Here is a 17,525-nt window from a genome sequence, read left to right on the forward strand (position 1 = left end):
TCTTCTCAAATTTACCGGTCACTTATTTGACCGAGCTGGACCAACTGTGCTTCCAAGTGATTGTTTCACGACTATAGATAAATCGTAATGGGTTGGGGACTCTGCTGATGTAAGGAGCTGGTGGCCGCTGCAATCTTGTGCGCCACCATTTTGTTTAGCCACATACGCCAGGCTGCTGTTCGTCAACTTGCGCTCGTGGTTTAATACAATCATTCCAAAAAAGCTGGTGGGAAATCTGTCCTTGCTAGGACTCAACACCCCTCATTGTAACTGGATTCTGGACTTCCTCACGGAAAACAGATCCTCCAGGTCAGTAGCAGAACATCGAGTATCATCGCGCCGAGCACTGGCTCACCTCAGAGCTGTGTGCCGAGCCCACTCCTGTTCACGTTGAGGACTCATCGCTAGATGCATCAAGTTTCTAGATGAGGCGGCAAGGTTAGCGTAAGGCTGTCTCAGCGCCAGAAACTGGGGCTTGTAAGGAGTCCATATGTTCTCCCTGTGTCTGGGTGTGTTTCCTCTAGGTGCTCCAGTTTCCCCTCACCATTCAAAAACGTACTGTGGCTGTAGATTAATTGTGTGTAATTGGGCGCCGCATGCTCGTGGGTCAAAATGGGGCTGTTACCGTGCTGTACGACTAAATTAAATAAAAAAAAAAATGACACGAGTAGTTGGCCTCATCAGCAACAATGATGAGTTGCACTATAGAGAAGAGGTGGAAAATCTTCTCTCTCAACACAGACAAGACGAAGGAAATAATCGTGGACTTGGGAGGTGCAGGAGCGACCACCCTCCACGACACTCAGTAGTGGAGAGTGGTCATTCCTGCTCTTCCTGACTGCACCAAGTTCCTCGGAGTCCACTTAAGAAGTGATCTATCCTGGTTACACATCTCAGTTGTTAGGAAAGCGCAACAGCGACTGCATTCCTCAGAAGACCAAGGTGGGCAAGGCTACCTGCTGCCATTATGTCAGTCTTCTACTAGAGCTCGGTTGAGAGCATCCCGGCTGGCTGCACCACAGTGTTGAAAGGGTGCTGCAGACTGTTGGATCGGAGATCAACCCAGAGGGCCATAAAAGCACCAATGAAGATTACTGGCATCTCCCTCCCCTCTCATCAATGTGATCTACCAGAACTGTTGTTTGAAGAGGGTGCACAAAATCATCGAGGACCCCTTCCACCCCGCACATAGCATCTTCCAGCTACTCCTGTCAGGAAAGAGATGCAGGAGTATCTAGAACCACCAGGCTGAGGAACAACTTCCCACAGGCTGAATGCCTGAAATGAATTGCTTGCACTAACCCTCTGAGACTCTACTACTTATTAAACAATATTTATTTTTATACAAGCGTTTAAGTATTGCACATATTATCTGCGTGTTTTTGCACTGAGGGCCGGAGATCGCTGTTTCATCGGGTTGTACTTGTACAATTGGAAAATAATAAACTTGAACTGTAGGGATCAGTTGTGGCCTCCTCTACATTGAATAGGCTGGACACAGAATGGAGGATGGTTCCATTGAACCCCTTCACTCTGTCCACTGCAATGGCGGGGACCTCCCAATGGCCAATTGTTTCAAATCTATACCCCATTCCTATGCTGACATGTCTATCCATGGCCTCATGCTCTGCCAAACTGAGCCACTCATAAATTGGAGAAGTGACACCTCATACTCCATCTGGGCAACACCCTACCGGATGGATCGACTTCTGTTTCCAAGCGGCCCCTCCCCATCTCACTCTCTCTCTCTTTTCCTTTCCCCATCCCTCTGTCTCCTTTCCTCAGTTCCTCACTCCCTTCCTCTCCGTTCAGAGCTACACCGTTCCCCATCACTTCCCAGCTTTTTTTACACCCTCCCACCCATCCCCACGTGACCTCTTGCTGTGTACCTCCCCCTACCCCTTCTCCCCACCATCTTACTCAGATACCTACCTGTCTGCTTTTTGCTTATACCTTGATGAAAAGCTGGGCCGAAACACTGGTGACAGATCTGGACACTGGGTGACCGTCTGAGTTTCTCCAGCAGTTTTGTGCATTAAACTACAATCACAGGGTCTGCAGATGTTCTTTCCATCCTCAGCTTCATTAGAAGAAATGTCAGTGTAGAGGGGAAGGTGCAGGAGATATTAATCTGCTTCCAGGAATGAGGAATGCTGTGTTGGTTTAGAAACTGGAATTGCTAGAATAGATTTCTTTTAGGAAAGGAAAAACAGAGGTGTACGATCCAGTCATAATCGGGGAAATCAGAGGTGGAGAGGAGGAGCATGTTTAAATTCCTGGGGGTCACTATCTTGGAACACCTGTCCAGTGTCCAGGAGCTATTGTGAAGAAAGCACAACAGCACCTCTGATTCCTCAGGAGTTTGTGGGCGTTTGGTATGTGATGGAAACCTTAGCAAACTTCTACAGATGTGTGGTGGAAAGTGTGCTGACCGGTTGGTATAGAAACACCAATACCTCCGAGCGGAAAGCCCTGCAAATGGTAGTTGACACAGCCCAGCACATCACAGGCAAAACCCTCCCCAACATCGAGAATATCTACACAGAAAGCTGCCGTTGGAGAGCAGCAGCAATCGTCAAGGATCCACACCACCCAGGACATGCTCTATTCTCACTGCTGCCATCATGAAAGAAGTACAGGGGCCACAGGACTTGTACCACCAGGATCAGGAACAGTTGTTACCCCTCCACCATCAGACTCCTCAACAACAGACTGATGAGAAATTAAGAGCTCATATTTTGCTCATTATTTATTACTGTATAATACTTTCACATTTGCACAGTCAGTTTGTTTGCAGTTTTTCTTTCTTTGAGTAGAGTTTACGTTATTGGCAATTAGAAATTTTGCCTGGCCTGCAGAAAAAGAATCTCAGAGTTGAATGTGATGTCATTCATGTACAGTGCTCTGACAATAAACTTAAATTTGAACTTGGGACAGATGAAATTTAGTAGTACTCCACAAAATAGATAATACTACTTACCGTCAACAAATTTGCTGAAGATACCATGCTGTCGGCAGAATCACAGACGGCAATGAGAAAGCGTACAGGAGGGAGATAGATCAGGCAGTTGAGTGGTGTCCCAACAACAACCTTGCACTCAACGTTAGCAAAACCAAGGAGCTGATTGTGGACTTCAGGAGGGGGAAATCAGAACACGAACCAGTCCTTATCAAGGGGTCAGCAATGGAGAGGGTTAAGAACTTCAAGATCCTGGGTGTCAACATCTCTGAAGATCGGTCCTGGCGCCTCCGTGTCGATGCAAACACAAAGAAGGCTCGCCAGCGGCCATACTTTGTGAGGAGTTTGAGGAGGTCTGGACTGTCACCAAAGACTTACATATTTCTACAGGTGGACCGTGGAGAGCATTTTGACTGGTTGTATCACAGTCTGGTGCGGAGGTGCCAACGCAAAAGGCTTCAGAGAGTTGTGAACTGGGCCAATGTCATCACAGGCACCAATCTCCACTCCATCAAGAGCCGGAGTCTTAAGAAACCAGCATCTCTCCTCAAGGATCGCCACCACCCAGGCCGTGTCCGCTTCACTCTGCTACCATCAGGAAGGAGGCTACACAAGCAGAAGATGAGCACTCAGTGGCACAAGGACAGCTTCCTCTCCTCCCCCATCAGATTTCTGGATGGGCAATGAACCATAGGCACTGCCTTACTTTCTCTTATTGATGCACTATTTATAAAATACTTTTATAGCAATGTCACCCTGTGACGCTGCTGGAAAACAATGAATTTTCTGACATGTTCAGGACAATAAATTCTGATTCTGCTAATATATCAAAAGCATCCAAGGGAGCTTCACAACTGCTTAAAAGATTGGCACCATCACCTGAGGAGAAATTAGGGCCGGTGACCAAAATCTCACTCAAAGAATTAGATTTCAAGGAGTGGCTTGAACTGAAGGAAGAAGGTGTTGGGAGAAAACTTGGACACAGGCAGCCGAAGACGCAACAATCAAACTTAATGTTAGAATGAGGTGAATGCAGAGATCCTGAAGAGGCAAAAGACTGGAGGAGGTTGTCGTCACATGCAAGAGAATTTTGAAATCTAGGCATTATTGGACGAGGAGCCAGTGTGGGTGTGTTGGGCGAGCAGCAGGTGACTGTGAATTAGACATGGGCAAATCTGCAGTGGAAGTGTGTTGGAATCACGAGTAAGGAGGCAAAAATAGCTCAAATGAGGGCATCAGCGACAGATGATTTAAGGTAGGGCTGGAGTGGAGACGACATTACCGAGTGAGTTAAGAGAACGTTTTGCAGTGATAAGAGGAATGTGAAATAATTGGTAAAGTAATGGCATAATCAGGCAGCACAGTTAGTGCAGCGCTGTTACAGTGTAAGTTACCCGGCGCTGCTTGTACTTTCTCCCCGTGTCTGCGTGGGTTTCCTCCAGATGCTCCAATTTCCTCCAGCCATTCAAAGGGTACTGGGGTTGTAGGTTAATTGGTGTATTTGGGCTGGATGGAACCACTTGGTGTATCTTGGAAGAAAACAATGAATGGAGAAAGTAATTTTTTTCAGCAAGTTACCTGCTGAAATGATTGTGATGCCAACAAATTTAATGCGTTTTAGAAAGGATTTGTTATTTGCGTAAATTGGTTGGGTTGTTAAAAAAAGCAGAGAGGTGGGCCTAGATCAATAGTGATTTCAAAGAGCCTGCACTGGACTGGTGGTGTGAATGGCCTTTGCCTTTACACAGAATTTAATAATGATGGGAGTTTATTGTCATGAACATAAATACAATATATAGATGAAATGAAATTCGTGCAAGCAGCTAAACAGGTACTTAAAGCACTGGCAAACAATAACAATGCGCCACGAGAGAGAAAATAAAATAATAAATGTAAAAGAATGGATAAAGAAAGGCTAGATATATAGATATTAAACAGATAAACATAATAAAGATTTTGAAATGTGTGCATATGTGTCCGCATATACTTCTGGGAGATGCTAACCCTTCAAAGGGTTTCATGTTTGGCTTACCGGTTAGCGCCACGCCTTTACAGCGCCGATGATTGGGTCCGGGATTTGTGTCCCATGCTAAAGAGTTTGTAGGTTCTCCCCGTGTCTGCGTGGGTTTTCCCTGGGGGCTCCAGTTGCTTCCCACAGTTCGAAACGGATGTAATTGGGCGGCACAGGCTGGTGGGCCGAAATGGCCTGTTATTGTGCTATATGTCTAAAGTTAAATTTGCTTTCCTCTTTTTCGATCTTTGATTTGTTTTTTAACATACACGAATTACATAGGTACATATGATAATAATGATTAAGTAATATCAAATTAGAAATATCAAATAACAGTGAACAAAGTACTGAGGAAGATATGTTGTATCATATGCTTTGGTTATGCCCGTCTCTCTTTAATTTCCAGTGAGGGGTATTTCGTTCTTTATCGTTAGTTCTTAATATCAACTTGACCCCGAGCCCTTTCATTGCTATCTTTGGAGTGAGTGGGGCCAATGGATTTGATGTAGATTCCTTCACAATCCCATGCCATGGCTTTTGCTTCCCTCATCGCTAGAAGGGCCATTTTGCGGAGAAGGAATGATGTTGGCCCTCCCACTCCTACTCAATGGCTGTCGGATGCGATGAGATGTCTGTCTCTAGAAAAAAAATAGGTATCTCATTAGAGCAATGGATTTTAACTTTCTTTCACTTGGGGGTTCTTTTCTCAATTACTTTCAAAACTTACAGATTTTTGTTCTTGACCCCATTGTCATTAATGTTATTTGAGGAGTCCACATAGGGTGGGGATAGACAGTGGTTCTCAACCTTTTCTTCCCACGCCCATCTCACTTCAAGTAATCCCTATGCCATCGGTGCTCTGTGATGAGTAAGGGATTGCTTAAGGTGGGATGGAAGTGGAAAGAAAAAGTTTGAAAACCACTGTTTTAAGTGTACCTCATTGACTCGTTATGTGCACAGTTTCAGAACTCCAAAGGAAATGGGCCAATGACCATTTTTCTCAAGCCAAATATTTCAGTAACAATTGGGCCTTGAGCAGTGATTCTCAGCTTTCCCTTCCCACTCACATCCCACCTTAAGCAATCCCTTACTCATCACAGAGCACCGAGCACTGGGTTGAGATTCTTAGTTCAGCAATATATGGATTTTTTTTTTCTTTCTCTCCCTTTTTCCATTTTAACAAGGTGGGTTCATATTTAATTTGTTAACTGTTACTTGATATTTGTAATTTGATATTAATTTACTTTATCATTATTATCACATGTTTTTCAATTTAAATTCTGAACATGTGTCCATGTTAATAGGTAGAACATAACAGCACAGTACAGGCCCTACTGTGTTGACCAGCAAACAAAACCTTACACCCATAACCATCTATTTTTCTTGTATCCATGACTTTTAAATGCCTCTATTATACCAGCCTCCACCACCACCCCTGGCAATGCATTTCAAGAACACACTAATCTCTGTGTAAAATATTTTCCCATTACACCTCTCCAAAACTTTCCTCCCCTCACCTTGTATGGATGCCCTCTGGTATTTGCTACTGTCATCCTGGGAAAATAGTGCTGGCCGTCCACCTTGTTTATGACTCGTAATCTTGTTGACCTCTATTAAGTCATCTTTCATCCTTCTGCACTCCAAGGAGAAAAGCCCTAACTCTGTTAACCATGCCTCATAAGGTACATTCTCCAATCCAGACATCATCCTGGTAAATCTCCTCTGCATCCTCTCCATAGCTTCCACATGTTGTTTGTCCTTCATAGTCGAAGATGATCATGGATTCAAAGTCAAATTGGAGATTGGTGGCTGTGGGTCCGGAGGTGAGTGGTGAGGCCAATCTGGGCCCTGAAGGCTCGCCCACATGTGGGGCACAAGTGGGTGGGTGCTGTCGTGGCAGGGGATGCTGCTCGGGCCTTGCGCACAGCACGCTTTTGTTGCGCCTTGATGAGGCATCTGACTTCAGCTGCACGGGCTCCTGTGGTGATCTTGCTGTGCCAAGCTGGACGGTCGAGGGCAAGGGTCTCCCACCAGGGATGCTTTGAGGCAGTCTTTGTAACACTTCTTCTGCACCCCCCCCCACCCCCCCCCCCCCCCCCCCCCCCCGTCTGAGCATTTGCCCTGACACAGTTCTCCATACAGCCAAATGCTTAGGCATTCGGCTGTCTGCCATTCTGACCACATGACCAGCCCACCTGGCTTGGGCTTTCAGCAGGAGGGTGTAGACGCTGTAGAGCCCAGCACATTCCGGGTTTGCTGTTTCGGGGACTTTGTCCTGCCACCTGATGTGGAGTCTGTGGTGACAGCTCAGGTGAAATTGGTTTAGCTGTTTGGCACGTCTGCTGTAGACAGTCCAGGTCTCTCTGGCGTAAAGGAGGGTGGTAAGGACCACTGCGTGGTAGACCTTCAGCTTGGTGGTAAGGCTGAATCTTCTCTGCTCCAAGACGTTCTCATGGAGTCTCCCAAAGGCGCCGCTGGCTTTGGCTATCCTGTTGTTGACCTCAGCGTCTATGTTCACTGCGCGAGAGAGTATGCTGCCCAGGTAGGTGAAGCTGTCGACTGCCTGGAGGTTCTGGCCCTTCACCGTGATGCGCGGCTCCTGGTATGGCTCTCCTGGGGCAGGCTGGTCCATAACTTCAGTCTTTTTGGTCCTTATAGTGAGACTGAAGTTGTAGCCAGCTTGTGAGAAGCAGTCCATTTCACGCTCTGTGTTGGTGTTGAGTGCTCAGCCATCAGCATACTTCCTGTATATAAGGGTGGCACAAATGATAGGTTCTTGTTTAGCCAGGGCATCAAAGGTTATGGGGAGAAGGCCAGGCAGTGGGGCTGAATGGGAAAATGGATCAACTCATAATTGAATGGCGGGGCAGACCCATTGGGCTGAATGGCCTATTTTTGCTCCCATGCCTTGTGGCAGTGTCATGGATAGTGCACATCTATTGCAGCGCTGTCTGTAAGGAGTTTATATGCTCTCCCCGTGTCTGCGTGAGTTTCCTCCGGGTGCCCTTCAAAACGTCTCGGGGTTGTCGATCAATTGGGTGCAGTTGGGTGGCAAAGGCTCGTGAGCCTGTTACCGTGCTGTATGCCAAAAACAATATTGACTAGGTAGATGTGTGTGCCTCAGTAGATAAGGAGGACTGAGTTTAAAGAACTAATTCCACTTCTTGGCTGTCGGATTCTGTCACTGAAATCTAATAGCTCATCACATGTCTCGGGTTCCTGCCTCCATCACCTCATGCTGACATCACATCGGCCCACAATATTGTGAATCTTCTCCACAACAATCTCATCCCCACCTCACAGCCATCACCTATTTTTCTTACATCCATGTGCTTACCAGAGTCTTTTGAAAGTCCCTTTTGTACTGGCCTCCACCAAAGCTTCCCAGGCACCCACCAACCTCTATGTAAAAATCTTACCTCTAACTTCTCCCCTAAACTTTGCTCCACTCACCTTAAACAGACGTCCTCAGGTATTTGTAAATGCCATCCCAGAAAAAAAAAGTGCTGGCTCTCCACCATTTCTACGCCCCTCACAATCTTAGTAACAGTTATCTGGAATTCAAGCCACCACCAGCCTCGAGCAACTGGAAAATAAAATTGTGGAAAATAATTAGGTCAAAAAAGTTTTAAATTGGTATACTTTGCCGTTAGTTCACCAATCAGGTAACATGCATTCTCAAGCAACCGGAAAATTCACGTATCCAACATCTACCAATCCCCCAAGGTGCTGGATACCAGAGGTTTTACTGTACCTTTATCAAGTTACCTCTCATTCTTCGTCCCTACCTCTGTCAACCTTGCTCCACAAGACATTCTGCAATCCGGGCAACGTCCTGCTGCATGGTTAGTGTAGCGGTTAGCCTAATGCCTTTACACCAATTGGGACCGGGTTCAAATCCTGGGCTATCTGTAAAGGAGTTTGCGTTTCTGCGTAGATTTACTCCAGGGGCCCCCACCATTCAAAACATACTGGGGGTATAGGTTAATTGGGTGTAAATTGGGTGGCGTGGACTCGTGGGCCGAAATGGCCTGTTACCATGCTGTATGTCTACATTTAATTTAATTTAAGTTTCCTCTGCCTCTTCTCGAAAGCATCAAGATCCTTTGAGTAATGAGGTGACCAGAACTGAACACAATACGTTTACATGCAAAGACATTTGTGACAATGCGACCTGGGGACAATAGTTACTTGTCAGACAACATTGTTCTGTTAAGGTGATCCTCAGGAGGTTCCTGTATACAAATGAGCTGCTACAGATGCACGGGCACTATTCTGAAGAATGCTCATGGAGTGTACAGCACAGAATCAGTTCCTTTGGCCCATCTAGTTTGTGCCGAACTATTATTCTGCCGATCCCACTGACATCCTCCCAGACCATAGCCCTCCATGCCCTCCCATCCATGTTCCTGTCCAAATTATTATTAATAAGGGTGGTAAGGTTAGCATAACTTTGGGGGGCATCCGATGCGCTCTAGTTCCTCAACATGGTTATCCAACTGCACGAAAACCAACAAGGTCGGGTCAGATACAGCAATGAGCTCTCTGAACCCTTCTCCATTAACAATGGCGTGAAGCAAGGCTGTGTTCTCGCACCAACCCTCTTTTCAATCTTCTTCAGCATTATGCTGAACCAAGCCATGAAAGACCTAAACAATGAAGACGCTGTTTACATCCGGTACCGCACGGATGGCAGTCTCTTCAATCTGAGGCGCCTGCAAGCTCACACCAAGACACAAGAGAAACTTGTCCGTGAACTACTCTTTGCAGACAATGCCGCTTTAGTTGCCCATTCAGAGCCAGCTCTTCAGCGCTTGACGTCCTGTTTTGCGGAAACTGCCAAAATGTTTGGCCTGGAAGTCAGCCTGAAGAAAACTGAGGTCCTCCATCAGCCAGCTCCCCACCATGACTACCAGCCCCCCCACATCTCCATCGGGCACACAAAACTCAAAACAGCCAACCAGGTTACCTATCTCGGCTGCACCATTTCATCAGATGCAAGGATCGACAACGAGATAGACAACAGACTCGCCAAGGCAAATAGCGCCTTTGGAAGACTACACAAAAGAGTCTGGAAAAACAACCAACTGAAAAACCTCACAAAGATAAGCGTATACAGAGCCGTTATCATACCCACACTCCTGTTCGGCTCCGAATCATGGGTCCTCTACCGGCATCACCTACGGCTCCTAGAAAGCTTCCACCAGCGTTGTCTCCGCTCCATCCTCAACATTCATTGGAGCACCTTCATCCCTAACGTCGAAGTACTCGAGATGGCAGAGGCCGACAGAGTCCACGCTGCTGAAGATCCAGCTGCGCTGGGTGGGTCACGTCTCCAGAATGGAGGACCATTGCCTTCCCAAGATCGTGTTATATGGCGAGCTTTCCACTGGCCACTGTGACAGAGGTGCAGCAAAGAAGAGGTACAAGGACTGCCTAAAGAAATCTCTTGGTGCCTGCCACATTGACCACCGCCAGTGGGCTGATATCGCCTCAAACCATGCATCTTGGCGCCTCACAGTTCGGCGGGCAGCAACCTCCTTTGAAGAAGACCGCAGAGCCCACCTCACTGACAAAAGACAAAGAAGAAAAAAACCCAACACCCAGCCCCAGCCCACCAATTTTCCCCTGCAACCGCTGCAACCGTGTCTGCCTGTCCCGCATCGGACTTGTCAGCCACAAACAAGCCTGCAGTTGACATGGACATTTACCCCCTCCATAAATCTTCGTCCACGAAGCCAAGCCAAAGAAGGTTAGCATAGTGGTCGGTGCAATGTTCTTATAGCGCCAGTGACTGGGGTTAGAATCCGGCACTGTCTGTAAGGAGTTTTACTGCTCACAATATTCCAAGTGAGGTTGCACTAGTGCCTTATGAAGCTTTAAGCATTACATCTCCTCTCTTGTATTCTATTTGTCTTGAAATGGACAGCAGCATCACATTTGCCTTCTTCATTACTGACTCAACATGAAAATTCACCTTTATACTCTCCTCCACAAGGACTCCCAGGCCCCTTTGCATCTGAGTATTTTTAATTTTCTCCCTATTTAAAAAATAGTCTGCCCATTTATTTTTTCTACCCAAGTGCATGACCAACATTGTATTTCATTTGCCATCTCTTTGCCCATTATCCCAATCCAAGTCCTTCTGCAGCCTCCCCATTTCTTCCGCACTACCTGCTCCTCCACCGACCTTCGCATCATTCACAAACTTGGCCACAAAGCCATCCAAATCATTAATATACAAGGGCCCCAACACGGACCCCTAGCAACTGGCAGCCAATCAGAATGTGATTCCTGTATTCTGACTCTGCTTCCTGCCGATCTGCCAACGCTTTTATCAGGGCCGGTACCAGACTATTTTACACCCTAGGCAAGGTCAACTACTTGCACCACCCCCTCCCCCCCACCCCTAAATTGCCAACTTCAATTTTCAAAACCAGATATTTTGGGGGAAAAATGAAAAGCACAAAACCTGAAACAGCAAAAGAAAATATTTTGGCACGCAAATCATTTTGAACTAAAGAGCGCTTGGTAGAATGTATCCCTCTGCCAAGGGCAACACAACATTAAAATCTGTTACTTCACACACCTTTAAGTCTCTGTACCTTCCAATGTCCATTTTATTCCAAAAGAATGATGCAGTATGAAAATGCCCCTTTGGCTCATCAAGTTTGCTCTGACTTTCCCGTAACCATTTTTACAAATCTATGCTCTTCTTTTCTTCTTTGGCTTGCCTTCGCAGATGAAGATTTATGGAGGGGTATGTCCACGTCTGCTGCAGGCTCGTTGGTGACTGACAAGTCCGACGCGGGACAGGCAGGCATGGTTGCAGTGGTTGCAAGGGAAAATTGGTTGGTTGGGGTTGGGTGTTGGGTTTTTCCTCCTTTGTCTTTTGTCAGTGAGGTGGGCTCTGCGGTCCTTTTCAAAGGAGGTTGCTGCCCGTCGAACTGTGAGGTGCCAAAATGCACGGTTGGAGACGATATCAGTCCACTGGCGGTGGTCAATGTGGCAGGCACCAAGAGATTTCTTGCTATTCTCTTTTTAAAAAAATTTTCTCTCGCCCCCCCCCCCCCCCCAGATTCTACAATTCACGTACACACTACAGCAATGACCAATAATCTACCTGCCTACATATTTGAGATTCGAGAGGAAATTGAAGCCTCCTGAGGAAGCTCACGGGGTCACTGGGAGAAGGTGCAAACTGCACACAGACGGGGCCAGAGTTCAGGGAAGAAGCCAGATGGCTGGAGCTGGGAGGTAGAAACTCTAGTCATTGCACCCCTGTGAGGCGGCATCAACTCGAGCAATAATCAAGTAGATGACACATCTCTTTAAGAGCTGCCAGGAAGGACAGAATCTCCACATTACACAACAACTGTGAGAACTTGCAATTCATTGATAGAGAACACTGAGGAAAATGTAACTAGATAATTTCACCATTGCTTTACACACGGAAATTCAAGAACGCCTTTTTGTTAGTCGGCCTTTTGAAGTTCTCATGTTTTATGAAACTTTGACAACTAGGATAAACAAAAATCTTTAATGACAAAAATAGTATAGAGTAATTGCTGAGTTGATTCCTTTTAAGAATTTATATATTTTTATTTCTCATCTAGAATATTGATAGTTATTCTGCTATTAAAAACCTGCCCTGAATGATCCTTAATGAATTACTCTGAACTAACTTGGTCTCAAATCTGCTTGGTTCCTCTTCTCATGAATTATGATCCTCCAAAAAGGGGCTCGTCACGAAACGACTGAGTTTTCTTGTTGAAATGTGAATAAATTGCTCAACCCATTGTTAGAATTATTGAACGATAAATGTGTATATCTCACAGCCAAATACACATTTCCGCTTACAAAAGGAATTGGAGCGAGATTAGATCATCTGGCCTGTCAACTCTGCTCCCGATGCCCGACTCTGAACCCTCCCCTCGGCAGTCGGCCTATAGGTGCACATTGGAGAACCTGTCGCCAACTCCGAACCCTCCTCTAGGCCGACTACTGCACACACGCACACACCAGACTGCAGTGTGCATGTGCGGTAGGTAGGCCAAGAGGACAGGGCAGGGCTCGGAAGTGTGTATATAACTGCTGTGTCTTTTTACCCTTGCGATCTCTTAACTCAGCCCACGATGATTCTATATCTGATCCTCTGTCACCTCTTTCTAATGATTTAATGTTGCTCCTTACCAACAGAGCCACACCACCTCTTCTGTTTACCTTCCTATCCATTCTATACACTGTGTATCTTGGGGCATTCAACTCCGTATGGCATTAGGAGCTATGGTCTAGGCCGAGGGGAGGGTTCAGCGTCGGGAGTTCCCGGCTCTGGTGACCAGAGCTCCCGATGCTGATTGCAAATCCTTTCCTCAGCCTACCTGAATTGTGGGGCACAATTTAAAAATAGTTCCCCCCCCCCCCCCCCACCAGACTACACTATTGGCACAGAGGTACTAGAACTGTTGGAATCTCTCACTTGCACCGCCTGAGGTCTGTGCCCTATGCATCTGCCTATTTTGCCTAATGGTAGTGCCGGCCCTGGTGAGTATGTTTCCTGTTATACCATAGGCTCTTAAGCTGTTAAGTAGCCTCATGTGTGACCCCTTGTCAAATGCTTTCTGAAAATCCAAATACTCAACATTTACTGAATCCAGCCGGCTTGTCACTTCCTCAATGAATTCCACTGGGTTTGTCAAGCAAGATTTTCCCTTCAGGAGACCATGCTGGCTTTGGCCTATCCTGTCATGTGCCTCCAAGTACTTTGTAACCGCATCCTTGACAGTCTCCAACATTTTCCCAACCACTGACATCAGGCTAACCGGTCTACAATTTCCTTTCTGCTGCCTCACTCCCTTTTTGAATAGTGAGGTGACATTTGCGATTTCCAGTTCTCCAGGACTATTCCATCGTCTACTAATTTCTGAAAGATCATTACCAATGCCTCCACAATCTCTACCGCTACCTCTTTCAGGACCCGAGGGTGCAACCCATCTGGTCCAGGAGACTTATCCTCCCTTAGACCATTCAGCTTTTTCACTTGAAATAGTAACTGCACTCACTTCCCTTCCCTAATACCCTTAGACATCTTCCATGTTGATGCAAAATACTTATTTAATTCCACTGCCATCTCCTTGTCTTTCATTATTATTTCTCTAGCATCATTTTCTAGTGGTTCCATATCTACTCTCATCTCTCTTTTCTTCTTTATATACCTTTGTACCTTCTTTGATATGGTACAAATTGTTGTCCACATCCCAGCTACTTTTTGGAAGTCTGTATATAACTGATGTGCCTTTTTACCCTTGCCATTTTAACCCACAATGATTCGATACCCAATCCTCTGTCACCTCTTTCTAATGAGTTAATGTTGCTCCTTACCATCAGGCCCACACCACCCCTTCTGCTGACCATTCGATACACTGTGTAACCTTGGACATTCAGCTCCCAATGACGTCCATCCTTTAGCCACGACTCTGTGGCGGCCACACATCATACCTGCCAATCTGTATCTGTACTACAAAGTCATCCACTTTATTTATTAAGGTGCATGTATTTGAATACAAAACCTTTAGCCCTTTATTTGTTACATTTGAATCTATCCCTCTTGTTTTGCAACTCATTCCATTTTCGCTCCATCAACTTTTCCTTCTGTTACGAGCCCCTAAGGACTCAAAAACCAGCAGGCCACAGAAATTCACCAAGACAATGGCTACAATACATAATGATGTCAATATCTAACTTATTACTATTAACTTAACCCCCTTCTAATTTTAAGCACACATCTATGTAATGTGTATGTGTTGAGGAAAGTTCTTTGTTTCACTGTCCAGTCATTCACTTTTCACTTCTCCAAGTTCACTGGTATCAGGCAATTTTCATACAGTGCACAGAATTTAACATTTCTGATCTTCATCTGGACTCTGACGAATCCAACCCATTCCAGGTGGAGAGTGATGCCTCCGACTTCGCGCTGGCCGCCACTCTCAACCAGGCGGGTAGGCCAGTAGCATTTTGTTCCCGCACCCTCCATGGCCCCGAAACACGGCACTCCTCACTCCTCAGGAGGGACAGGCAATCGTTGAGGCCATGCGCCACTGGCGTCACTACCTGGCCGGGAAAAGATTAATGTTTAACACAAACCTGCAGGGTAAAATCAAAAATGATAAAATCCTGAGGTGGAGAATCGAACACTCGACCTATAACTACGATATCCTGTACCGGCCAGGCAAACTCGATGATTCCCCTGATGCCCTATCCCAGGGGACATGCGCCAGCACGCATCTCAACTGCCTCCAGTCCCTACATGATGACCTCTGCCACCCTGGAGTCACAAAGTTTTTCCACTTCATAGAAGCCCGGAACCTCCTGTACTCCATCAAGGACGTCAAGTCTCTGACCAGACACTGTTGGGTCTACACAGAATGTAAACCACATTTCTTCAGGCCTGACAAGACACCCCTCATCAAGGCCACACACCCCTTCAAACGACTGAGTGTCGATTTCAAGGGACCCCTCCCCTAGACCAATAGGAATGTCTATTTCCTCAATATTATAGATGAGTTCTCTAGATTCCTGTTTGCCATCCCTGTCCCAACATGACCTCTGCCACAGTTATCAGGGCACTCTGCAGCATATTCACCCTCTTCGGGTACCCAGACTATGTTCATAATGATCGGAGGTCCTCGTTCAGCACCTGTTGGCTAGAGGCATAGCCGCTAGTAGACTACGAGCTACAACCCCAAGGGAAACAGCCAAATGGAGCAATAAAATGCCACCATTTGGAAGGCAATCCTCTTGGCCCTGAAGTCGAAAGGCCAGGCAGTGTCTCACTGGGAGGAAGTCCTGCCAGAGGCACTCCATGTCATCCAATCCCTCCTATGCACTGCTACAAATATGACCCCACATGAAAGCCTGTTTTCCTTCCCCAGGATGACGGCGACCGGAACCGCTCTGCTGCCCTGGCTCTCATCTCTGGGACCCGTCCTGCTGAGGAAACATGTGAGAGGCCATAAGACCCAACCTGTTGGTGGAAGAGGTGCAGCTCCTGCATGCAAATCCACAATACAATACGCTTACGTCCAGTACCCCAATGGCCATGAGGACACAGTCTCTGTCCGGGACCTGGCGTGTGCCAGAGACACCCACTCACCCCACACCCCCGACCACCACATACACACAGATCGGCCCCAACAGGGACTTGCTACAGGCTATCGATGACCCCCCCCAGGTGCCCACACCACATGCCCAGGACCCTCGCCCTGACGAGCTGACTGCCACGACTGCCCCCACAGACAACCATACCCCACCCGCTATGGTGACAGCCTTGCCCCCTCCGCCTCAAGACACCCGACCAGCAACAGAGATGACCAGTACATCCCCGGAGTAGCTGTGCAGGTCACAGAGTCAGAGGAAGCCACCTGACCGGCTGAACCTCCAGGACTGGGTCTTGTTCTTTTAAAGAAGGGGTGAATGTAGTGATATGTATATACTGATGCTGCTCTGCGGATAAGTGGCTGACCCACCCACTGATGACTCGACCCCATGTAACCCCTCCCCCTGTGACCTGGCCATAAAGGTTGACCTCCCTGCCCACCTTCCATTCATTCGAGCACATGGAATTGGGCTAGCTGAAATCTAATGTGTATTAAAGGCTATCGTTCCACACTCAGCCTTTGGAGTCTTTGATGGTGCGTCTCAGCCTGCATCTTCCTGAAGTTAGACAGGACAATCTGCAGATGCCAGCATCAAGTGCTGGAGAAACTCAACAGGTCTTGCTGCATCCAGAGGGTATAAAAGGTAACCAACGCTTTGGGCCTGAGTCCTTCACTGGGAAGGTGGCACAATTGAGTGACGAAGAGCTCAGGCCCGAAACGTTGCTTACCTTTTACTTCCTATAGATACTGCGTGACCTGCTGATTTTCTCCAGCACATTTGTGGTCTGTTCAAAAGCACATTTAATTTTTATCTTCATGTTATCCTCTTGCATTGTTCCTCTATGTGGTTCACCACTAACCACACCCCTCAACAGTATTTGGGCTCCATTTTTACACACCCTGTTGCTTTGTTTAGCTGCCTATTGCTGTAACAAAGCTCATCAACCCTTTGCCGGGCCCTGACCTCCAGCTCCCTCGCGGACAGTGGGCTTCGGCCCAACGCCTGGCCTTGTCATTTCTCGCAGGCAGAAGCTTCATCCTGGGATCCAGCCCGTTTGTTCATTAGTCCCTACAATCGCCTTCGCATTACAAACCACAGCTGAGAAAAGAACAAAGGCCAGCAAAGCTTTGTTACCATGGCAACTGCAGTTATTGGAGTGAATCCTCAAATATTAAACTGGTTCAGTGATGTTTCTCTTGTGAAGCCACAATAGTCATGCCAAACCTACATTTTGTGCTTGAGCTCTCCACGATGAAACCACAACCTTTGGCGTTAATTCTGCTTCTCTTTCCACAGGTGCAGCCCAACCTGTTTAGTTCCAGAATCCTTTATTTTAAGTATCCAGCATCTGCAGTTTTTTTTAGAAGGTTCTTCACAACTTTTCGACTCAGACATAAG

At 46.8% G+C, this 17,525-nt stretch overlaps 1 long non-coding RNA gene across 1 annotated transcript; it reads right to left on the reverse strand.

Moving 5' to 3' along the window:
- Positions 1-5,300: 5,300 nt before the first annotated feature.
- LOC138748569 (uncharacterized) lies at positions 5,301-17,252 on the reverse strand. The gene is made up of 3 exons (XR_011348164.1): positions 17,091-17,252; positions 8,424-8,556; positions 5,301-5,608 (listed from the first exon to the last, which is right to left on the reverse strand). It is a non-coding gene; the product is annotated as an uncharacterized lncRNA (long non-coding RNA).
- Positions 17,253-17,525: the final 273 nt, after the last annotated feature.

This window comes from Narcine bancroftii, chromosome 13 (assembly GCF_036971445.1).
Source record: "Narcine bancroftii isolate sNarBan1 chromosome 13, sNarBan1.hap1, whole genome shotgun sequence".
In the NCBI taxonomy this organism is placed as follows: domain Eukaryota; kingdom Metazoa; phylum Chordata; class Chondrichthyes; order Torpediniformes; family Narcinidae; genus Narcine; species Narcine bancroftii.